We start from the raw sequence: 25940 nt of genomic DNA, 5'->3' as shown, positions 1-25940 counted from the left end.
TCTCTCTCTCATGTCCATTTCTTTATTGGTGCAAATGTTAAAGTTTCATACCAAGGGTATTTATACAGTGTATACTTGAGAACAAGTAAGCATGTTGAAGTGGTTTTACAGCTTAATCTTAACAGTAGTATAAGAATAGAGTTTGTTCTGTTCATAATTGTAGACAATTAGATAAAAGATATTGTTGGATGGTACATATTCCTATTATAAATCATATTTTATAAGAACTAGATTTTTCTTATGATATGACTGTGAAAAAAAGGAGAGGTATTCATATTCTTAAGAACCACCCCCTGACCTAAGATTTAGGGGAAAAAAGTAAGGTTTTGGTGAATAAAGAATTATCTAAACTGTGGGAGAGCTTGCAGCCTCAGCTCCCATAGGTATAGAGTTTACTTTAGTGAGTGGAACAAGTCAGTATAGTAACTGGGATTCTGAACTAAGGAGGAGCCTTAAATAGGTTCCTTCTATTTTAGAAAGATCCAGTATTTTGAAATATTTTTTGACTGCATTGACTAGGTTTTTAAAAAAATGTTAAATTTCAGTTCTCAAAACAATAAAGCTTTCATTATAATATCTTTCATTATGAAGTATATGCTAACTTTCAGAAACAACAAAGTCATGATGAAACGAGTCACTATGTTTTCTGATTCTTTGTACTATATCAAAATGTAGAATATCATTATTATAAGTAAATACCATATAGTTATATTTAGAATGATATACAAAAATTTTAATGTTTTATTTTTCAAAAACAACTTATTTAAATTATTTTCATACATTATACTTTGGTCATTGCTTCCCCTTCCCCAAGGACTTCCAGAATATCTTCCTCTTTTCTTTCTCCCAAACTTCATTCTCTCCCTTTCTCTCTCTCTCTCTCTCTCTCTCTCTCTCTCTCTCTCTCTCTCCACAATATGAAACAAAAAGTCTATAAAAACAAATGAAAACATGGAATCTGTTTTTTGTTGTCCAACTACTTCTGGGCATGAGGCCTGCCATGGCATGTGGTTGACATACCCAGTGACACCACTTTCTATTTGAGAAAACTGACTTTCCCTTTCTGTCAACTCCTAGCTGCAAGTGGGGATGAGGATTTGTATCCATTTTCTCTTCTCCATGCTGAGATATTGTTTGAGTTTAATCTGTACAGGTTCTGTGCATGTTGTCACAGTCTCTATTAGTAAATGCGTGTATTAGTCTAATGTCTGGAAGTTTCTCTTTCCTTGGAGTCCTCCACTACTCAGGCTTGTAAACCCTTTCTTTCTCTTCTATGTATATTTCTGAGTCTTGAGAGGAAGGAGTTTGATAATGTCATATCATTTAAGACTGAGTGATACAAAGTCTCAAACTCTGCACATCGTCCAGTTAGGAGTCTTTCTCTTAATTCCTGTCTCCTGCAAGAAGATTCTTTGGTATATCAGTATATCAATATATTATTTCTGGTGGTTTAAATAGATAAAACTTCATAGACTCTTGTGTTTGAATGCTTGGCCCACAGGGAATGGCACTATTAAGAGTTTTGGGCTTGTTGGAGTACGTGTAGTCTTGTTAGAGGAAATCTGTAACTGTTGGGGTGGGCTTTGAGGTTTACTATGCTCAAGCTATGCATAGTGTGATACACAGTTCCCTTCTGTGCCTATCAGCACAGAATGTAGCCCTATCAGCTTCTCCAGCACCATGTCTGTGTGGATGCTGCCAGGCTCTCTCTATGATGATAATGAACTAAACCTCTGAAACTGTAATCCAACCCCAATTAAATGTTTTACTTTGTAAGAGGTATCTTGGTCATGATGTCTCTTCATAGCAATAAAACAAAAACTAAGACAGATGTTCATACCAGGAAGTTAGGCATTAATATGATTGGCCTGATAATGCTTTTGTTTGGAGGAATGTGGATTTTGGGATTGTGGAAAATGATGGAATGTTTTAAATGGGGCTTAGTGTACCATACTAGTAGAAACATGAAAGACAGTGGTGCAGAGGGTGATTTGAATTGGGGGTGCTGTCTTAAGAGATTTCAAAGGAGAAGAGTTTTAGTATGTGATCTACAGACTCTTTTTGTAATATTTTGGTGAAGAATATTGTTGCTTTTTTGCCCTAACTGAAACATCATTAGTGGTCATTTTACTGGTATTTTTTTTTTTAGCAAACTAATAATAATAGTACTTTCATGTAGAATCATGACTTATCTAGTCTAAGCTTTTTATTCATCTGAACAATGTAAAGCATGAGTTGCATGTCTTGGTGTGGGCCTTAAATCCAGTTTTAAAAATATAGTTGAGTATTCAATCGACAATCATTTCACTATTGCACCTATTAGGCCCCTCCCACACTGTGATTCCTCCTGTGTGATTTGTGCTTATGTCTCATGTGTTACAATTTATTTCAAAGTGAATATATGACAACAAACTGCATAGCATATCTTTACATATATGTGGTTTTTCCCAAGGAAAGCAATCTTATTCAACTTCATCCCTCAAATTCCTCTTGAAAACATGTTGCATTATGGCACAAACAATGTTATATGGATTTTCAAGTGTAAGAATATGTAAGCAATGACTGTAGATTAAGTTTAATTTTAACCTGAAAAATAATTATGTTAGGAAATTTAAGAGCATTTCCTGGCTCCTCCAAGTCTTCTTTAAGTCATAAACACCACATTGACATTGGGAAAGTATAGTCCTTTAAGAAAGCTACCAGACAAACAGTACAGTGTGGATATGAAAGAAGACATCAATGTTCAGAAAGGAACTAGAAACAAATGATCTCAACATCTACCACAGGACAACGATGAAGAATGAATTTTGGTATTTCTTCTTTAAATGCTAAATGACATGCATTTAAAATTAGGAGTCAATAATAGTTATTTACCATTTTTCTATGTCTTTGAGACTGGCTTTTCTCACCTCTTTTAAATAGTAAATATGAATTCTGAAACCCATAAAATCAAGCACAGGTAATACTGAAGCAATTGGTGTAAGGTAGAGTACCAGGGATGCTTGCTAGGGAATATCCACCCTGATCATCATGGGGTTAAGCCGGTTCTCAGGTAGCTGTTCTGTGAATTTACCCAGAAAATGGCTTAATAGGGATTCTTCAAATGAAACTATATTTTAAAGAAAATAACTGGTTCAAATGTCATTTCAAATTTATAAACCATATCTCCAGTATCATTTCACACATGAAAAATCAGTAATAGAATCATTTGGAGGATTATGCTTTCATAAAGATTTTAACTTGGAATTTTTCTCTTGAACATTTTTTTTTTGGTGAAATTGTATAAAACTACTTTCCTAGAATAGTTCCTTAGAGCTCAGAAGGACTATATAATCTCTATTCCTTCCACACTATGCTTTTAATATTGTGCTTGCTTCTCTGAAGCAATTTAGGGATCTCATTAACTTAAGCCTTGGCTGCTTAATTAAAGAACAGTAAAATAATGCACAGTGTTCTGCTATATTTTGCAAACAAACCCACTTTGTCCTAACTGTTTCTCTGTATTCTAGTTCCAGAAGAAGGCAAGCTTAAGACAAGAATGAAAAGCAGTAAACAGAGACATTCACTAATAGAGGTTTACTATATAGTATAGTAACAGCAGATTGACTTAATAAAGGATTGAAGAGAATAAGTTTTGAAGTCAACCCCAAGGTATAAAGGCAGTGAGTCATGCCTAATGGAAATTTGGAAAAAATAAAATCTAAGTAGCATACTTAACAAAATTATGCTAGGTATAATAACTAAGCATAAATAACAAAAGGAAGAAAGTTTGCATGCTTGTCTATGTGGGCACATTTGTGTGCAAATTTATGTACATTTGAAGGTCCAAAATAGATGTCAGATGTCCTCTTGGTCAGTCTCTATCTTATTTATTAAACTATACTCTCTCTTTGAACCCAGAGCTTGTCACTTCCATTTGTTTTAGCTTTCTAGCTTGCCTGGGATCTCCCATGTCTCTGCTTCCTGAATGGTAGAATTAAAGGTGTCTCTTGATGTCTGGCTTTTAAAAAACTGGGTTGTAAGGATTTGAATTCTGGGCCTACTGTTTGTTTTACAACAATTTTTACTAACTCAGTGACCTCCTCAGCTCTATCACCTATTGTTTTTTACTGTAAGAGTTCAGAGTTCATTAATAGGAGCTATGTTAATTAATTATTTGTTTTAGATATTGGTGATGGCAGTTAAGTCTGAAATGTCAATCAAATAGCAACTCTAGCATGTTAATAATATTTAAATAGAACATCTATGCTGACTTGTAGTCTCCTAGCATTTGGTATGCTTCTTAGAAATCTAACAGTTATGATAGTGTCAAGATAATTTTTCAATTACTAAAAGATCAAACATGTGACTCCTGGAAATTTCAATATATATATATATATATATATATATATATATATATATATATATATATGTATGTATGTATGTATAAACACTTTACCATAGAATAACTGCAGCTATGGAATTAGAGGGAGCTGGGTTTCAGTCCTCAGTCCAATACTTCCTGATCATATGATGTGCAAAAGTCTATTTTAGTTTTTAATGGTATGCATTGCTTTGATGGTATAATTTAAAACAGACATTTTTAAGTACTGTGGATTTTAATAGTAGGAATCATTTGTTTACCATAGATTGAAAAGGGCTGGGAAATTGAGAAATTTAAGCAACTTCTGCAACATTTTGTGTTTCCTGCCATTTTTCTTTCCCTCCTCCTGCCTCCCTCTCTTTATCTCTCTCTTCATTCCTCTCATCTGTCTTTTTCTCTCTCCAGATAAATTAGTTCTATGTTTGCAAAACAGTTGAAAGAAAAAAAAAAGGACAAAAGGAAATGAGATCTAGACATTCTAGGGTTGCTACGACCAAGGTACAAACACCAAAGTCTATGTATTATGTATAACTATAGTTCCTCATTGACAAGATAAACACAATTGATCTAAGAAACCTGTTCTGAGATCTGTAACACTGAATGTGAAGTGTCCTGAGCAAGGAGATGTTATGTGATCAGTGAATAATCTATAGCGCCATTCTCACCAGGGCAGTAAGCCTAGTGTGGCACAGGTACATTCCCACCATACCCTCATTACCAACACTTCTATTTGAGAAGACAACGTGCTCATTTATAAGATCTAAAGCAGACTAGACACCACATGCATGCAAACACACCTCCCCCTTTGCCCAGAATGGCTATATTCTCTATATGTATTATTAAATGCAACACAGATATCAAGTGCAGCATGTGGCCTCTACAAAGAAAATTATATTTGGAAAGAATAAAACTGTTGCTTGTAAAAACAGGAAAATATTATCTAATACAAGTGAACGGCACTAGTTGCCTCATGATAGTACATACATGAAATTATGATACAGTATATTACAGTGTGTCCCAGAGTATGCCCTCTGTCCACACATCTTCACTTGCAAATGTTCCTTACTATGAGTCATTCATCTGGTTAAGATTTTTGGCTTCTGTGATGACATCAATATTGGATCCTCATCAGGACTCCTCCCAGTTATCCTGTTGTTGCCCTGTGTCATGGAGATCCTGTAGCTTTGGAACAGCAGGACTGGCTCTTTCACATATCCCAATCGTCCGCGATGATAAATATTTTGGGATGGTGCAATTCAGAGCCTTTGTATCTGGGCCTGGATGGTAGCTGAGTTGGTCAGCCTGCCAGCTTTCCATTATCCTCATGACCAGGGGGAGCTCTCTAGCATTACTCCAGCTGAGCCATGCAATGGGTCCATTGGCAGGAGACAGGGTCAACCCTCCTGCTCTCCTGACTTCAGGGCAGTACAACCTCATCCACACCTCCAGAGCCAGTTCTTCTGTGCTGCCCAGTCAAAGCATGGGACCCACTCTTCCAAATGTAGCAGCCTGTAGGGACAGCTGTTCCACTCTCAGACCCTTGGCGCTGGCTCACCCATGCCTTTGCCTTCAGCACCAGCGCCATTGCATACACCTAGATGAAGTGCAGGGTCTGCTCTCCTGAGTGTTATAACCAATAAGGGGGCAGGACTAGCTCTCCAGCTCTCAGGACCCCAGCTCTCCCAGCTACTGAGGATGGCACGGGTATCGTGAGAGCACCCATGTCATGTCAGGCCAGATGAGTATGAGGGACAGCGTTCCTGCACTCCTCCTCTTAGGGCTGGCTCACCTGTGTTCCCTCAACCAGGGTCAGCTCTACCATGCTGTACAGGTGAGATGCAGGCCTTGCTCTCCGGAATGATGCAGCCAGTAAGGGACAAGGCCAGCTCGCCCACCCTGATGTCTAGTAGTGAGGGGCAAGGGAGCAGGGGGCAACACACTCCCACCCCACCCGGAGGAGTGGTAGGACCACCTCTTGCTCTGTCCTCAAGGTTTGGCTCACCTGCTCCCACCCTCCACATTGGCCAGGGCCAATATAACTTGGCTACCCAGGCAAGGTGCAGTGTGATCTCCTGAGTGCTGTAGCATAGCTCTCCCAAGCACATGACCCTGGGGGTGGTGAAAGATGAAATAAAGCTGTGGAACCCATATTTTCATCAGCTGTAGTAAGGTAAAATCTAATATCTACATTTAATAAAGAGCAACACATTCAATCAGAGGCAAATGAGTACTTTTATAAAAGTAGCCCAGCTCTTCCCAGGAAACCAGGTCCATGGCTAACAGCACTGGGATGAGAGACAACCCTTTTCTAGTAAAACATAAAGAACACAATTGATTCATTTCTGTAATGACTCCCCTAAGTGCTTCACAGGGAATAATAATGTCATGTTTGCATATAGTTAGTCCTAAGTCATCTCTTTTTTTAAATTGTATATTTTCTTTACTTACATTTCAAATGCTATCCCCTTTCCCAGTTTCCTCTCCTCCTCTCTGAAAGTCTCCTATACCCTTCCCCTGCCCTGCTCCCCAACCTACCCACTCCTGCTTCCTGGCCCTGGCATTCCCCTATACTGGGGCGTATAATCTTCAGAAGACCAAGGGCCTCTTCTCCCATTGATGGCCGACTAAGCCATCCTCTGCTAAATGTGCAACTAGAGATACAAGCTCTGGGGGGGGGGGTTATTTATTAACCAATAAACTCTTGGTTAGTTCATATTGTTGTTCATTCTACAGGGTTGCAGACCCCTTTAGCTCCTTGGGTACTTTCTCTAGCTCTTTCATTGAGGGCCCTGTGTTTCATCCCATAGATGACTGTGAGCATCCACTTTTGTATTTGCCAGACCCTGGCATAGCCTCACAAGAGATAGCTATAAAACCATCCAAGATCTAAGTCAAATCTTAAAAATTCTTAAAACTAAGTTGATTTTGACATTGCTACAGTTTAGAAAGACTCCTCCCCAACTCCAAACCTTTAAATTCTGAATAAATTAAGCAAACATACTGGGGAATGTATCACTGAGCCCTAGGAACATAAAATATTCTCTCTACAAACTATAACAGCACTACCCATAACAACAAAAGTCTCATACATGCACACACACTCTCAAAAAAACAAACAAACAAAAACAAAAACAAAACAAAACACACAATGCACAAAATGCACACAGAGAGAAAGAGAGAGAATATTAAATAATAAAATAAAAGAACACATATAAATAATAACTGCCTAGAACCTGGAATCTTTCAGCTTCACTGGTTATTAAAGCCTTGTGGAAAGGCATTTGAACTTCTTAAATGGGAGTACTGGTACTCAAACTATGTTCCACACTTACGAATATACTGCCAGATACTTATGAGCGATAGTCTTCAGTTACAAGTGGAGATATTTCCCACGAATCACCAATGAAGCAACAGTTTGCATCTGCAAAAACCCAGCTGGAAAAACACATATCTTGGTATTCTGAAGGCCAATAATTTTCCTTAGCTGTAAACTATAGGTCTTCTCTCACATAGTCCTGGGCCTTGGATCACTGAGTACTCAGTCTATGAGACTTCCGGCGAAGATACCAAATTAAAGTGTTTTCTGGCTGGTTATGCACCTCAGAGAGAGCAGCCAGGCTCAAGGAATGAAATATAGAGTGTCAACCTGGTTACATTACATTCATGCACATATATATATATATATATATATATATATATATATATATATATATCAAGTGACTAACACTTTTTTTATAATTATATTTTCTCAATAATTTGCCTGTTAACAGTTCTACATGTTATGGGATGTCTCTAGTCTGTGAGCTACAGTCTTGTTCTGCTCACATTGTGCTATGGCCGTACACACTCACATTACTTGATTGTTTCATCCATTGAATACTCATTGCTGAGAAGGCATGCTTATTAATGATCCTGCACAGTAGATGGATCACATAGTGATGTATTTTAGCAAGCCAGAAGATGACAGATGGCCTTTCAGTTTTGGTTAGGAAACCATGCCAAGGTCATCTCTGTGGTGCAACTTGCTTCTCAAATGCTTCCTTGTTAGGTTGCACCCATGCATCTTTGTTTTTTAAAAATAGTGTCCAGAGAGACACACAAGCACATGCACACACGTGCATGGGTGCACACACACACACACACACACACACACACACACATACACACACATACAAATACACACACATACACATACACACACACATATACATACACATACACACACACACACACACACACACACACACACACACACACACATTTTCTATTCATCACTATGTATGAAGATTCTACATGGTCTCACCCTGGTGTTTATTTGGGGACAGACATGTAAAATAATATCTAACAGGAGAATCCAGTTCTGAACGATGACTATAACAAGAGTCAGGTTTGAGTTGAAATATCTTCCTGTTTTTAAAAACATTGTCCATTTTAATATCAGCACGTACTTAGTAAAATTGCATAGTTTATTTATTTATTTATTTATTTAGTAAAATTGTATGGTTGGTTGGTTGTTTGGTTGTTTGGTTTGTTGTTTGTTTGTTTGTTTATTTATTTATTTATTGAGGCAGGGTTTCCATGTGTATCCCTGACTCTTCTGGAACTTGCTCTATAAACTATACTGGCTTTGAATTCTGTTTCAACTGCCTCTGCCTCCAGAGTGCTAGGATTAAAGTCATGCACCACCACTGGCCAGCATAAAACTGTGTTTCTAAACAAAAATACCATATTTTAAAGTGTTGAACATATGTTGAACCTAGAATTTAAGGTATCTTCTCTTAGAATGAAAGTATGATTTCACTTTACTCTCATACTTTGAATAAGCCAGATTCTCTTAGAAGGAATTTGTTAAACAAGTGCAGGGTTGTGAATGTGATAAACAGAGGCAGGCATGGTAGGTGAGTTTCAAAGCAAGCAAACTGATGGGAAGTTATCTCTTACTTTATCCCCCAAAACACTCATTCTAGAATAAGAAGATAAATACTTTTAATTGAAATGTATTCATCTTGGCCTCACCTCAGTCAGCTACGTGAAATACCTCAAGGTCCTTTTATGTATAGGGATGGTTTTCAAGCAGGTCTATGCAGTCATTTATGCATTTATGTATTTAAAATTAGCCACATGAAAAATATTTCCCCGGGAAAGGATGAATATGGGGTTTTCAGGGTAGCCCAGATGGAAATCAAGCATTCCAATAATATGCTAGAAAGCACTACAATTGTGATGTCACATCACAGTCAATGTTTTTTTTTCCAAATAAAAAACCTTGATATGTATTACAAGAGCTCATTTTTCACAAATAACATTAAATAAATGAATGCCAAGTTTTATCAGAAGAAAATTATGTTCCTTGAAGTTATAAATGCTTCAGAATCTAAGGTAGAAGTGTCTGTGTGTGTGTGTGTGTAGTGTGTATTTTGTTAAACATCTATATCACAGAAGTCCCATTTAATGATACAATTAAATGATAATTGCCATAGCAGCTAAGACCTTATTTCTTCTTTGTTTAACTTTTAATTGATTCTTTATGAATTTCACATTATGTACCCTAATCCCACTCATCCAATCCCTTTGTATCTACTTGCCCTTACTACCTAACCTAAAAAAAAAAAATAAAATAAAAAAAAAGAATCTCATTGTGGATCTATAGTTTGTCACAGTGGGTCCTACAGTATACCCTTTTGTCCACACTTCCTTACTTGCAAAATTTATCCCAATGAGTCCTTAGTCTGGTTTGAGGCTTTGGCTTGCTACACTATCAATGCTGTATCCTCACTAGGATTCTTCTCAGATATCCTGTTGTGGGTGATCTCAGAGGTGCTCTGTCACCCCCTATCCCTACCCCTATCCCATCTAGGTTCCATGGAACCCCTTTATTAGATTTTTCAGAAGTAAAGTTTCCTTAGAGAAGCGTATATGTTATTCTGATGATGTAATCATTTCCTATGGTTTATTGTTTTCTCTACCTGGAACTTGAGTTTACACTTCTGGGTTTTCTTTCTTTTTCAATGTAAAGAGTATTTCAACTTTTTATGTATATACTTACTAAAGGCTGAAAACAGTATGGTTGTTATGAACCCATGCTATGCTCTCTGGTCAAGTCAACTGGACAAGCTGAGAGGCTTAAAAGTCACTCATGAGGCAAAAGAGTTTCAAGGAAGCTCTCCTCCTGGAGTCTAGCGTTCCCTACCCATACAGTAATTTTTCATTCCCATGTTCCATTCCCGCGTTAGTCTAGTGTATGGATCCAAGTGCTCTCTTTCAATATTTTCCTATCATAAGTGCCTTTTAGGATTGAATTCTGACATAGCTAAAGCCGTCTGCCAGTGTTCCAACAGTCCTAGTTCGTCCTTAGCAAGACCTTGGGCTTGGAATTCAGTACTGCCCCTGATATTACACTATCTCTTTGAGTAAAAGTTAGGTCACTGCCCTTCACAGGAATTTACCATCACTAAGGAAGAAAGAAGTTTCTGACCGTAGGAGAAACCAGAATAGATATTTAGAATTATAGCTGAGTCACACCTATATACAGGAATTTACAATGGTTTAGGAAGTAGATCCGGCTGTGGTTTTAGAGTATTGCATTATTCATGAGATGGTTAGCTAGAACGGAACTCCCTAGTTAGAACCATGACTTGGGTGTGAAAGCCCTTGCCCTAGGAGTGAAAAGATCTCACACCTGGCTTCTAAGACTATAGCTGACCTTAGATAGGGCTGACTCTGTCTCAGTTATTTTATTGCCCAGTTCCTGCCAGTCTTTGCGTTTTCATTTCCTCTGTTCTGTGTAAGAGTCATTAAGCATCCGGTTACCTCATTTGTACCTTGCAGGTATGTCACCCAACTTCCTTATTGTCTTCTGCATAAAAAGTCTGATGTTCGATTTGACAAATTACATTCAGATTCCACACAAACTCTCCTGCATGTGTGTCTGTCTGTCATTCATCCACGCTTTGCCCACCCGCGTCGAGAGACCCCGTTCCACGCAGACACAGGGACCCAGAAGGTCTGCGACAAACCCACAGTCATTCAAGGGTACTCGATAAGATTTTTACATTAATAAGTCTATTTTGCTCTTATACAAACTTTAGAGAAAAGAGATACAGTAGGGAATACACACACACACACAAACAAGAAAAGAGAAAGAAAAAATGTACAGAATATTCCTTTACTGTCAGAAACTTCCAACAACATCAATTTCTTATGTGGGTAGATTTTGAGTGATAAAACAACTCAGTAGTCAGAAGTCTGTTGCTATGATGCTCTTCATTCCTTCACCTGGTTGTGTGGCATGACCTTCAGTGCCATTACATACTGATTGTTAAGAACTGAGATTGTTGGTACCTTTTTGTTTCTCCCTATCCAGTCACTGAATGCATTTGTTCATCTGTTTAATGTGTCTGAGGGGCAGCGGGAATGTATTTTATAAAGGAGAAATGTTTACTTTACAAAATACTGAAGTGTCACTCCAGGGCAACCTTTACCCACAACTGCTGAATGAAAACCACCAGTATTTGGAGTGTCAGTCTGAGTCATGTCTCAGTTTGCTTCTTGAACAGTGAAATTGTTTTCCTTTCTTTCTTTCCAGAACATGGTGAATGTTGACCATCAAAATACAATAAAGAAGTCTTTTCCTGTAGCTTCCAATACAGGGCTTTTTTTTTTTTTCTTTTAATGCCAAAGTGCTAAGCATTCTAGACCTTAAGCATGCTGTGCATCTCAGTAGAGTTAGCAATGGATTCAGCAGACAGAGTAATCACATAGCATTCTGGTTTTCAGTTCATGTGTCACATTTTCCCTATGGTAGTAATGATTTTTTTAGACCCAAGCCAGCAAGTGGTAAAGAGCTACAGCAGACTCAGCAGCATGAGTAACTATCTATAGAGAACTCTGGTTCACAGATATCCCCCCAGTGAATGGGGAGAAGCATTGCTGATGGAGAATGGTATCTGAGATATGCATAAACATTTAAAAATTGGTAACTTGCTGAAGTTGGGAAGTTTTAAGGCTCTTCTACTATAATGTCAGGTATTAGTTTCAAATTAATCAGTTTCGAATCAGTCATTGAAAGACAGACAGACCCAGAGAGGAAGCCTATGTCTTACAAGTGATTACATAGAGGTTTTGGATGGATGTTTTGAATTTCTGATTTACTCCAACATAAAGAATTGAATACTTTTGTTATCATATGAGATTGTGAGATAGGGTCTTATCTCAGGCTAGGATCTATGCATTATGTGGTGAAGAATCACCTTGAACTACTGACCTCTCCTACTACCATCTTTTAAGTTCTCATATGGCAGGTGTGTGTCACCAAGCCTGACTGAAGAAATGAATTAATCTGTATTAGCATATAATACTATACCCAATGTCAAATACTTAGTTGCATCTACTATGGATGCTAAAACAAACAACTGTGTCTCTATGAGTTATTCTGTTGCTTTTGATTTTAGGAAATATATTCAATCCTCCTCATTTTGTCATGTCTATGATGCTATATTTGTTTATGTATCTATTATAAAGAAGTCCCAAGGTCATTAAAATGTCTACACATGTGCTCTCCCACACACATGTGTGGACATAGATTTCTAATGAGTATTTCTATGGGCGTAATCTGGGCAGCCTATGGCTAGCAGCTTAGGGTGACCCATGATCATATTAACAATACTAACCAGTTTCCCCTTTTTAACCTAGGAAATCAAGTGGTTCTAGGAACAAATGACATTGGTGTGTCCAGATTCATCTTCTGCCTGACATGTTTGCTATCTAGTACCTCTCACTTGGTAGTCTTTGTGTTTTCGTGGTTATTTAGTTTATTGAAATAGAAAAATATGGTGGCTTTGACAAGAAGTTGTAATACTTGTAATATTTTATGCAAGGTGTTTAAGTTATTAAACACTTCATGGCTGGAGAAATGTTGTAGCTATTTGCTTGGCCCACAATCATAAAGATTGGATTTTGGATCTTAGTACCTATGTAAAAAGTCAGGTGTCAGTTAATACTTGCAACTCCAGCTCTGAGGGGCTCAAAGATGAGAGTACTTCCAGGACTTATAACTTCCAGCTTAGTCAATATTAAATGAAAGACCAGGCTCAGGAAGATATCCTGCCTTAAAGTGATAAATAGAGAATGGTAGATGGTCACTTGACATCTGATTCTAGCTTATAGCTACACCTGAACTCATATAATTGCTGCATATTTTCACAGAAACAAAGATAGATAGATAGATAGATAGATAGATAGATAGATAGATAATATGTACGTACATACATAGATAGATACATACATAGTTACATAGACAGATACATAGATACATAGCATGATACATAGAGCATCCCCAGTTAATGGTTGGGATGGTTTTAAAGAAATCTGTTTCTTTGCTCACTTGAATCTCTTAAGCCTTCAATCTCTCTCTTTCTGTTTAAATATTACCATTTTCTTTTTTATTAGTAATAATAGCACATTATTGTAAAAATAAAATGTAATGGTTGCATCATGATACTTTTCTACTCTATAAATGGACCATTATACTTTATATTTACTTACTCCCTAGGTACCCTCCTCTGCAATACCCTCCTGAAACCTGTGGTCCCCTTCCTTTTAGCTTTAATGAAACATATTGTATGCTCTCTTGCTCTGCCTCCCTCTCTCTAGTGTCTCTTCTCTCATGATTACCTCTATACTTCTATATCTTTTATAAATGTGTGTATGATAATTTACATCTAGGTTCAGCATAAGATAGAAAGCATATGTTTATTTCTACATATGAAAGAAGGAATTTGATATGGATAGAAGGCATAATATATGGATATTTCTACATATGGGATAAGGCATATAATTTGGATATTCCTATATATATGATAGAAGACATCTGATATGAATATTTCTACAAAAGGGAGAAGGCACATGATATGGATATTACTCAATTGATCTTAATTCACTTGCCATAATCATCTCCAAATCCATTGTTTTTCTTACTGATATTATAATTTCATTCTTTTTTTTTTTTTTTTTTTTGCACCTAAATAAAATTCTACCTGAGGTATGTTTAGGTTTTTTTTTTAATCTATTATTTTACAGATGAACATTTATTCTGGCTTCCTAAATTATATGTAGATCTGCAATAAACATTGCTGGGCAATTATATCTGTGTTATGCTGACTGCTATAGCTGACCTGTATGGGACTTGATTATTCAGTTTTCAAAGGAATGTCCACAATGAGTTCCATAGTATCTGCACCTGTTTACATTCCACAGCAGTGTAGAAAGGAGTCTTTCTTCTTCCATCCCTTTTGGCACCTTTGTTTGCTTTGTGATGCTCACTATTCTGGCTGGGATAAGACAGGATGTTGGGTTTTAACCTGCCTGAGACTGATGGCTATGGATGCTGATCACCTTAAATACTCATGGGACAAATTTTACTTCTTTCTTGAGAACTGTTTGTTTAGTTCCTTAACTCCTTATTGGCTGGATGTTTTGTGTCCTGTGTTTACAAGGTGGAGTTCTATATTCACTGTAAATATTAATCTCCTGTCAGATGTGCATTTGACAAAGAATTTTCTCATATTCTGTAGGGGAATTTTTCATTCTACTGTTCATTTAGTTTTCTGTGAGAATTTTTAATTTTAAGTAGACCTATTTGTCAGTTTTTGGTCTTATTTTCTATGTACCTGGAATATTTTCCAAAAGGCCTCTACCTCTATTATGTAGTGTTAATATGACTTTTTTGTTTTTTTTTTTTAATCTTATCTTTTCTGTAGACTTTCACAACCTTTTTTTCACAGATTATAATAGAAGTCAGTTATCACCAAGGTGCCGATTTATCAGGGATACCTGGGTACTGGGTGGAATGGATGGAATATTGTATCCTTACTCCTTCAAGGGTGCATCTTCAAACTCTTCCACTTGAGCACACATTTTCCTCAAGGGATAAAGGAATAAGGTTAACAATAAAAATATCAAATAGAGGAGAAGAGCAAAACAAACAGAACTTCATAAGTAAGGATTTTAATTCTAGGTTTCTTTGCTTTGCAAAAGCCTAGAGAAGCCTAGAGAAGGCAAGAACCTAGTATGTGATCTGGCACATCCTCAAATGTTGGATTGCCAGATTGATGCTCAGGATACAGCATCAAATTACACACTCAAGTGATATAAAACAAATAAGCACTTTTAACATTTAAGCACTGGTTCACAAATAATTGTTTCTTAGTATAATAAACACAGCTGTCTATATTCCTCTTTGATTTACATTCATTATTTCTATTCTATGTTTAGGAGGCTCATTCTCAAATTATCTGGATGTGATTCTATGTCAGAGGGTAAAACACCCTGCACTACCTCCAATCCATACTAAATTTCTCAGTTTCAACCGTTATGCTCAGTACATTCTTTTTAATTTGCAATGGCTGCCTTTGAGTCAAACATGGAATCATACATATATTTCCTTAGATAATGTGTTTATCTTCAGGAAGGACAAGCAAGTCACAACAAAGGTTACTCAGAAAGATATTAATTAGCATTCACCAAGAAACCTAGAGAAGACAAAGATTGATCTTTGTTTTTAGTGCAGAGTACTGGGTTCTAACAGAATTTATAACTCTGATGTTCAAGAGAGGAAGGGCATTTTTCTAATTTAAATTAAAGTTGTTTCTTTTGCAAAAGAAACACATCCTTGTTTAAAAGCAATGAACTAGTTTTTCTGATCCAAAGGAGCATGCTATAAATTGAACCTTCAAAGTCAGGTCTTATTTCTGATATATATATATATATATATATATATATATATATATATATATATGAGCAAATAAGCAGAACCAGAGAGCATGAAAGAAGTTTTTATTATACTCTAGTGTGGTTTTCAATTTTAACTATGAAGCCTTTGTAAAGTACATGTATTCTGAAATCTAAAAAAGAAATATCTATGTGTGAAAAAAAAAACAATTGGACAATATTAATCAGATCCCTAAACTTAGCAAGAGAATGTGTAAAAATTACTGATAAACTCGAGCAAGCAGACTTGCTGCCACCTCTTCTTATCCCCCAGCCTACTTTGTGCACCAACATGGGGCCCATTGAAAATGTGTCTCAGTGCCTTTTGCATCTCTTGAAGTGTGGATAAAATGCAAGTCTGTCAGCAACCTCCTGCTGATCACATGGAGATGATGTGTCTCAGGATCCCTCTTCCTGCATCACCTTCCACAACATGCCAGTCCATGTACACGGTTTTCCACATCCCCTATAGGGACTCTGTTCCTAAGGACCTCCCTTCTATTTCCATTGCTGAGATTCCCTCTCTTCTTTCCCAACCAAGAGCCACACCATGAGCATGAGCTGTCAACTTCTGTGCAAAGCTTTAATCAGCATCTCTACTCAGAAACTGTGGATTTCCTTTGTCTTCCCACAGCGGGTGGGTGAAAATGTGTTCACAAGTCTGTCTTCTCAATTAGACTGCGAATTCTTCAAAAAGAAAAGGTTGATAATCAATGTCTCTCTACTGCCTTGTAATGCTTGGCACTTATTGATTCCATTTCACTTTCAATGAAAATTCTACCTGTTTTACCTTGACTTGAAATGTTACAACAGGTATAAGATAACTCCTTACCATATCATGAAAATAATGTGACCACTCACAAATGTCAGAAAAAATGAAATTTACCTTCTAAATTTGACTCTACTGTATTGGTGTCCTTGAAATATCATTTTAAAGGACTTTGTGCTGCATATTCTTAATCTGTCAAATAAAAATATCTCCTTGGAATATTGTTACTCTTAAACCATAATGTATGCAAAGGTATTTTTTAAAAATCCATAAATGCATTTATATTTGACTTTGTTTTTAATGAGTATATATTTTATATGAAATAGAATGGTTTCTATTTCTTCTTTTACCATTTGAATCATTTATACAATATATTTTTACCATGTCCAGGATGTATCATTCTTAAAATGGACATTACTTTGAGTGTGATATTTGGGAGATATCCATAGTCCATTATTCTCTATTGACCAAGTGATGGAAAAGCTTTCATTAATTTGTTTTTATAGTATTTACACAAGATGATTTTATTTTTAAGTCAACACTTGTGCTCTGTCCTTAAAGAGAATGTATCTCTGTGGAGGAGCGAATGGGATGACTGCGTACTCTACATTTCAATGTCATTTAAGCAATAATTTTCTAACAAAAGAAAATTTTTTATCATAATTAACGTGTGCTATGTATTTTCCAGCTATGTCTCCTTCAGTAAAAATAGTACCCATAATAATACTATGACTATTTCTCCCTAATAAGACTTATTCACTGTCTTTAAAAAATGTATATATAGAGAGATAGATAGGTAGACAGATAAATAAACACTAATATATTTCCTAATAAAATGAATTAATTTACAATGATTATTGAAATAATTTTGTCCCTCACCTAGGTAGAGATTGAGCTGAGATTCAAAAGATTTGAATTCTGACATGTACTTCTCTAAAGCTTTTTCAGATTTTTCCCAGGGAATGTCTTGAGAATTAATGTTACTATCTCGTAGATATCATAGTATCTACCCATGTGGAATTAATGATAGCTGTTCTGAAATATTAATGTGAATATTAAAAACAATTCATGGATTATGTTGGGTACAGTTCATTGTGCTTTGCAGGCTTATTGCCATTTTATCTAGCTCCGTCCTTCACTGTAAGAATAGCTTACTGCATCTATTGGCTATATAGTACATTCAGTTTAATGTTTTCAAACCTTGCTTTTTTAAATGCAAAGGAAGAAGGCTACCCTATAGAAAGACCAGCAATATCAACTAACTCCGACTCTTGAGATCTCTCAGACACTGAACCACCAACCAGACAGTGTACACTAGCTGGTCTGAGGCTCTGGACACACATACAGCAGAGGACTGCCTGGTCTGGTCTCAGTGAGAGAAGATTCACTTAACCCTAGAGAGAATTGAAGCTCCAGGGAGTAGGGAGGCTGAGCGGGGAGGCAGAGTGGAGGAGGAATGGGATGAGAAACTATGGGAGGAAGATGGGTAATGACTGGACTGTAAAAATATAAAAGTAACGAAAATGCAAAAGCAAACATTAGGCTATGACTACAAGGACAGTGTCATCAATGCCATTACCTTCTTTCTCTGCATTTTTTCTCACTGGAAGACCTTCAAACAGCAACAAACATGGAGCTTTTATTTCCCATGATAACAATAGTTGCCTTCTCAAATGAATTACCTGTAGCTGCTTTACAGGTGTCATTTTAATGTATAAGCAGGAGTATACCATAAACTAGCCATAAAATGTAAGAAATACAAAGCCACTAACATTTTATTACTATTATCAAGTTAGTACAGTATACATAACTATGAACTATAACTTCTTCCTTAACTGGAGTGCAGAGCATTTATTTGCAGCAATCTCACACAGACGTGTTAGGAATGCTTTGTTACCCAACATTATGATGGCTATGCTATCACTAAACTATAAGAAGTCTTCCGTTGCATTATGAATTTATGGGATGAAGATTGCATGTGTGCTTCTTTGTTGATCAAAATGTGTATGCAATTCTGGCTGCACAGCTCTAAGGCCCAATGGTGTTTCAATGTTATTTATTGCCTATGTTATATTTAGCTTATAATTTCTAGAGGTAGGTGTACCCTTTAAAGTAATTCTACTATAGGTGCTGAGAAGTTTCCCTCTCTCACTCTCACTCTCACTGTCACTGTCACTGTCACTTTCACTCTGTGTGTGAGGTACCTCTCTCTCACACACAAACACACATACACACACGCATTGATACTAGTATTGTAATGTCTGTAGTGAAGGTTTTGTGACATTTATTTGTAGGTGTGATTATGTGTGTCTACAAATATTCATTATTTATTGGCCAATTGTAGGAAATATTATAAATGTGAAATCTATCATTTCAAAGTTTTCATCACCATTTAAAATTAGCATTTTGAGTGAGAATTAATAATCATTTAACTTCTAATTTAACCTTCTTGATTTTCCTCCTGTGCTGTGCATTACTACTTTGTTTCATGAAATGCTATCATCAGTTATAGTATTTTAATTATAAAAAGTGTCTATTTAGAATATTTACATTCTATTCTTTATTTATGCATGTTATTAATTAAATCAGTGGATTACATCTTTTGATTCTCAGAATACACAGGGGAATTGCTCATTCTTTTGAGAAAAGTAAATATTAAAATATATGTTTCTCCTCCTCGACATCCTCCTCTTCCCCCTCCCCTTCCCCCTCCTCTTCCTCCTCCATGTCTTCCCCCTCCTCTTCCTCCTCCTCTTCATTACTTTGGGCTACAAAACTCACCCATGCTCCATTTTAGCTCCAGAAGGGAAATTCTGTGTGAGCAAGTGACTGAAGACTGTGAGCTAGTAGTGTACTCCAATTCTCAGCTGACTTTGGCCTCTTGATGTAAGAGTCTCTCTGTGCATTTTAATTGGAAGATGTCAAGATGAGGTGAAACTACAGTTGCATATAGAATTCATTTGCATAGTGAAGAAATTTGCAGTCATCCCACAATTCTTTAGGTGACATATTTGAATTTTATAACTGATGCCAACTTAGATTTATCTAAAGTTTTCAGCCTTTTTTGTATCATTATGCATTATCTTAAAACTGAATCAATTCAGTTGTTTCTTATGAGTAGAAAAATAGGTTATGTAAGTATTTTGCTATCAAAGTTACAAACTTGTCTTAGTTTGCTTTCAGTTGCAAAACTAAAAAACAAAAGACAAAAAACAAAAGCACATCAAACCAACCAACCAAACATCAACAAAACCCACAATGACTTAATCCAACAGAAGGGAAGAAAATGCTTATACCATGATATGCCTCCAAGTTGCAATTCATCGTTGAAAATGTCAGGACAGGTATCCAAGGTAGTGAATACCTGAGACCTTAGAGAATAGGAAAAATAAGATTATAGATAATTACTCTATTGGAATATTGTCAAATATTTTCATTATTTAGATTAAAAGTGATATCTTTATCAAGTAATATTACATTTTAAAACTATGGGACTTTCTCAATGAGTATAAAGGCCTCAGTTTAGTCATATGAACCCATATGAATGGTTGAATGTACTTGAAATGCTAATACTGACAAAACAGAAACCAGCACTGCTATGGAGTGCCTGGCCGGCCAGCCAACCTAACTGATCAACCTTAAGTTTCATTAAGAGCCCTAGTCTCAAAGAATGTAAGTGCATGGCAACACCAACAAAGGTTGATTTCAGGCTTCTACACACAGAAACACACAGACAAAGAAACTTATGTATACACACATAGGCGCACACATGAACACCCAGACACATGAACACACACACATACACACACAGACAACACATACTCAGGCATATCTTCACAGTCACGATGTTCAAAGCAGTATTATAGTCCTTGAATAATGCTAATATAATTATCTTGTGGAAAACTTTTAATTCAGTATGCCCTATACGAAAAAGGATGGATACTGGTAAGTTTCATTAGCTAAGAATACTTGTGAAATGATGTCTTCATTCTCCTTTAAAACCCTCAATTCTATCCCATTTGCCTGTGGAACAGATTATAAGAAGTACTGACGTGTAACTTCCATGTGTTTTGTGTCTTAGGACTTGCAGATCATGACTGGCAGTCTGGTTGCTCTGTTTCACAGATAAGTTAGTTGTGGGCTTCAGAGGATAATAGCCATCACTCTCAGGTAGTACATCCTTCCCTGTGATGATGTTTCACTATGGAAGAGTAACATTACTATGCTAATTCTTATTTATAGATAACGCAAAGCAGTCAGGGACTCTCCCTGCTTCAATATGTTGTTCTAAATTTGACACAAGGTAAATCATTCCTCTTATAAATACTTCCCTGAAAGGTTTTAAACAAAACTTCTACATACACGTTTAGGTTTTAAAATACTATATATATAGTTTAATATGATTCTCTTTTTTTGTGCCAAATGAGAATCACAAAAAAAAATGATACTTGGTACCAAAAATACATAGATAAAGTGATAGAGAAATATAATAGTTGTGTGAGAGACCTACACGCTGAGAAGGTATATAGTGACACTGTTGTTAAAAGCCAATCTAATAGATTCTTCTAAGTTTCAAGTTCCATGAGGACTACTGTAATTACAGCAATCCTGTGTCAGAAACCCACACCTGAAACTTCTGTAACATACTGTACAAGTAAAACTTGGAAAACACTAGCAGGTTTGGAGCTTAGTACCTGGCCATGGTCAATGTGGTCACCTTTTGCTTTGTAAGAAATTTCTAGCCTAGGAACATTCTCATTAATAGTGCTATATTGTCAACTCTGAGCAGTGCACATCACATAGTAATGTTTATCTACAAAGTGATAGTGAGATAACTGCACAATAAATAAAGCTATAGTATTTCCTAATGTCTCTCTATGCAAATTGATAATCCATGTGTTGCTAAGTGAGGGGGCCAAGACATAAAAGGAAAATTCATCTTGAATCTTTCACTGAGATACATAGTCATCTCTAAGTGATTTAACTACCCAGTGTGTTAACTTATATAACAGGATTGATAATGATTCTTGCTTTACAGGATAGAGTATGTATTGGAGTATTCTGTCAGGGATTGCTGAGTGTACGGTTATTATTGTGCATGAGTGGATAAAGTGCTTCCATACTTATAATATTTTTTTGGTTGTGAAAAGCCTTTCAGTAATAGCAGTCAGCTCCATGCTGTGAAGTCAAGTTAGCAAACCCACATGCGTTACTGAACATAGAGCTCAAACATTCCAAAAGAGAATCAATGGTTACATTATTGATGAGTTTACCACTTTGAGAGGATTTCTTCACCTATTCAGGCTTCATTTGCACTTTTTGATTTAATGATAATTTTATACACATGCATGTACACACACACACACACACACACACACACACACACACACACACACACACATATATATATATATATATATATATATATATAATTGATGCTGTCTTTAATTTGTAAGAATGCTTTTCCATTTTATTACAGTTTCATCCTCTGTGTGTCTTCAAACTGTTATTTACTTACAACTATCATAGTATCATATATACATTAAAAATACAGTTTTACTGGAGCTCAGTGGTTAATATAACTTGCTTTCAATCATAAAACTGGAGTACATACCTCAGGTTGCACATAATAAGCCAGGAACTTGGTAAAGAACCTACCTTTCAATCATGAAGAGATCTGATGCTCCCTCCTCCCCTTTGCTCATTGGACAACAACAGAAGCTGTTCACTTGTGTATCCATACGTTTACACAGTGTGTGTGTTACACCGAAACAGAAATAATAAGTTCTAGAACATAAACAAAAATATCATCAGTTACTGTATACTTTTTCCATTGGAACATTTAATTCCTTTATATTTAGAATAACCCTTTGTAAGTAAAGACCTACAGTTGACAATTGCTAATTGTTTTCTAGGTGCCTGGAGATCTAAATTTATTTATCATTTGCTTTGTAATTTGTTGATTTGTTTGGGATTGGGAGACATTTGTTTGTGTGTTGGTTGGTTGATTGGTTTTTAGTGGCATGCTTTTATCTATTTCTTTAGCTTGTTCATATTTACTATAGTTTTTTAAGTTATTATTAGCATGAAAATGTGTGCTTAATAGAATATTTTTAAAATATGATAACATTATTAGCATATGAAATTCTAAATTTTTACCTCCAACCACTTACTATTTAATGTTTTTTTTGTTTTGTTTTGTTTTTGTTTTTGTTTTTTTTTTTAATTTACCCTCTGGGTGGTTAAATGAGAACTGCCTCCTCTAGTCCCCCTTAGTTAAACATTTTGTTCTCAATTGTTGGCATTGTCTGGAAATTTTAGGAGCTGTTGCCTTGCTGGGAAAGTATGTCAGGGATACAGAGCAGGCTTTGAGAGCTTAAACTTTTGTTCTACTTTCAGTTTCCTCTCTGTGTTTCATATTTGCAGTTGAGCTGTGATCTCTCTTTGTCTGCTCCTATTTCCATGCCCGCTGCTTACTGCCAAGCCTTCAGGTATGAGGGACTTTTATCACTTTGGAATTAAAAGTCAAAATAAAGTCTTCCACAAGTCAAGTTTGACTATAGTATCTTATCATAGCAGCAGGAAAAAACTAATATGATAAAAAAATTCTTTTTTTTCTGCTTTATTGCTATTGTAGTTTTCATATTACAAATCACATTTTATTTGTTTTTGTTTTTGTTTTGTTGTTTATTTGTTTGTCTGTTTTAAAACACAGTTTCTCAGGCCGGGTGGTGGTGGTGGTGGTGCACACCTTTAATCCCAGCACTCGGGAGGCAGAGGCAGGTGGATTTCTGAGTTTGAGGCCAGCCTGGTCTACAAAGTGAGTTCCAGGACAGCCAGGGATACATGGAGAAACCCTGTCTCGAAAAAAAAAAAAAAAAAAAAAAACTCACGGTTTCTCTGTGTAGTCTTGAGTGTCTTGGAACTCGCTCTGTAGACCAAACTGGTCTCATACTCAGAGAGATCCAGATGTGCCTGACTCCTGTTGTATATTTATTAAAATTATTTTTATTCGAAGCTATACTTAAAGCTTCTGCTTTAACCTTTGGTACTGAAATATAAGGTAGGCACATACCACTGTTACTGTATAAAGGTGTCTTCAACTTGAAAATATATCTCACTTTACTATTGGAATTTATGTGTTCATGTTATAAATGAACATTCTCACATGAGCTTGTAGAACTTTTAGCATTGTCTTAGCAAGAAAGGTCTAGTTTTGAACTTCCTTAGACTCTGTTAGCTTGTGAATACCTTTATTTATTTCTATTTCTGATAGAAAATTTAACCCAGTAAGGTATTCTTTTTCATTTTCTTTTTAGCAGTTCTATCCGGGACTGTGATGGCAGGGGAAGGGGATTGACATAATATAGTGATAATACAATAGCAGCACTTGTACACTTCAACTCGCTTCTCCTCCAGCTTTTCAAATAAAGTTATGGGTTTCATCTTATTTGTGTGCTTGTGTGTCTGTGTGTCTGTGTTTAGGTGTGTGTGCTTGTGGTTTGCTCTCATTTATCGCCCACTGCCCTTCCCCACAGTTCCAGTTCCACCATCTCTCAAGCCATTTCCCCTACCTTTGCTCTCATGCTTTTCTGCTGTTTCTAAAAGTCTTTGGTCCTTGGTTTTTGATAATTACATTTAAAATATCTTTACAATTTTCTTTTTGTGTTCAATCTACTTGTAGACATTTTTGGCTTCAACCTCCTTGTATGAAATGCCCATATCTCTCCACAGATTTGACTTGTCAGTCATTATTTCTTTTTTTTTTATTAGGTATTTTCCTTGTTTACATTTTCAATGCTATCCCAAAAGTCCGCCATACCCACCCCCTAATCCCCTACCCACCCACTCCCCCTTTTTGGCCCTGGGGTTCCCCTGTACTGGGGCATATAAAGTTTGCAAGTCAAATGGGCCTCTCTTTGCAGTGATGGCCGACTAGGCCATCTTTTGATACATATGCAGCTAGAGTCAAGAGCTCCAGGGTATTGGTTAGTTCATATTGTTGTTCCACCTATAGGGTTGCAGTTCCCTTTAGCTCCTTGGGTAATTTCTCTAGCTCCTCCATTGGGGGCCATGTGACCCATCCAATAGCTGACTGTGATCATCCACTTCTGTGTTTGCTAGGCCCTGGCATAGTCTCACAAGAGAGAGCTATATCTGGGTCCTTTCAGCAAAATTTTGCTAGTGTATGCAATGGTGTCAGCGTTTGGAAGCTGATTATGGGATGGATCCCTGCATATGGTAATCACTAGATAGTCCATGCTTTCCTCACAGCTCCAAATTTTGTCTCTGTAACTCCTTCCATGGGTGTTTTGTTCCCATTTCTAAGAAGGGGCAAAGTGTCCACACTTTGGTCTTCTTCATTCTTCTTGAATTTCATGCGTTTAGCAAATTGTATCTTATATCTTGGGTATCCTAGGTTTTGGGCTAATATCCACTTATCAGTGAGTACATATTGTGTGAGTTCCTTTGTGAATGTGTTACCTCACTCAGGATGATGCCCTCCAGGTCCATCCATTTGGCTAGGAATTTCATAAATTCATTCTTTTTAATAGCTGAGTAGTACTCCATTGTGTAAATGTACCACATTTTCTGTATCCATTCCTCTGTTGAGGGGCATCTCGGTTCTTTCCAGCTTCTGGCTATTATAAATAAGGCTGCTATGAACATAGTGGAGCATGTGTCCTTCTTACCGGTTGGGACATCTTCTGGATATATGCCCAGGAGACGTATTGCGGGATCCTCCGGTAGTACTATGTCCAATTTTCTGAGGAACCGCCAGACTGACAAGCTTGCAATCCCACCAACAATGGAGGCGTGTTCCTCTTTCTCCACATCCTCGCCAGCATATGCTGTCACCTGAATTTTTGATCTTAGCCATTCTGACTGGAGTGAAGTGGAATCTCAGTGTTGTTTTGATTTAATTTCCCTGATGATTAAGGATGGTGAACATTTTTTCAGGTGCTTCTCAGCCATTTGGTATTCCTCAGGTGAGAATTCTTTGTTCTGTTCTGAGCCCCATTTTTTAATGGGGTTATTTGA

General features: G+C 36.6%; 1 protein-coding gene across 15 annotated transcripts in view; it reads left to right on the top strand.

Moving 5' to 3' along the window:
* Positions 1-25940, top strand: part of Lingo2 (leucine rich repeat and Ig domain containing 2) — a 1254967-nt gene that overhangs the window by 588790 nt on the left and 640237 nt on the right. The window contains exon 4 of one of the 15 annotated variants that reach the window (XM_011250019.3): positions 23325-23389. The exons of 13 other annotated variants lie outside the window; for them this stretch is intronic. The gene's annotated coding sequence lies outside the window, so the exon portion shown is untranslated. Of the gene's footprint in view, positions 1-22384; positions 23390-25940 lie in introns of those variants that run through there. One more of the 15 variants, XM_030253528.1, reaches the window with a different exon arrangement.

Source organism: Mus musculus, chromosome 4, assembly GCF_000001635.26.
Source record: "Mus musculus strain C57BL/6J chromosome 4, GRCm38.p6 C57BL/6J".
NCBI lineage: Eukaryota > Metazoa > Chordata > Mammalia > Rodentia > Muridae > Mus > Mus musculus.
Note: the sequence above shows the minus strand (reverse complement) of the source record. Positions and strands in the feature narration are given on the sequence as shown.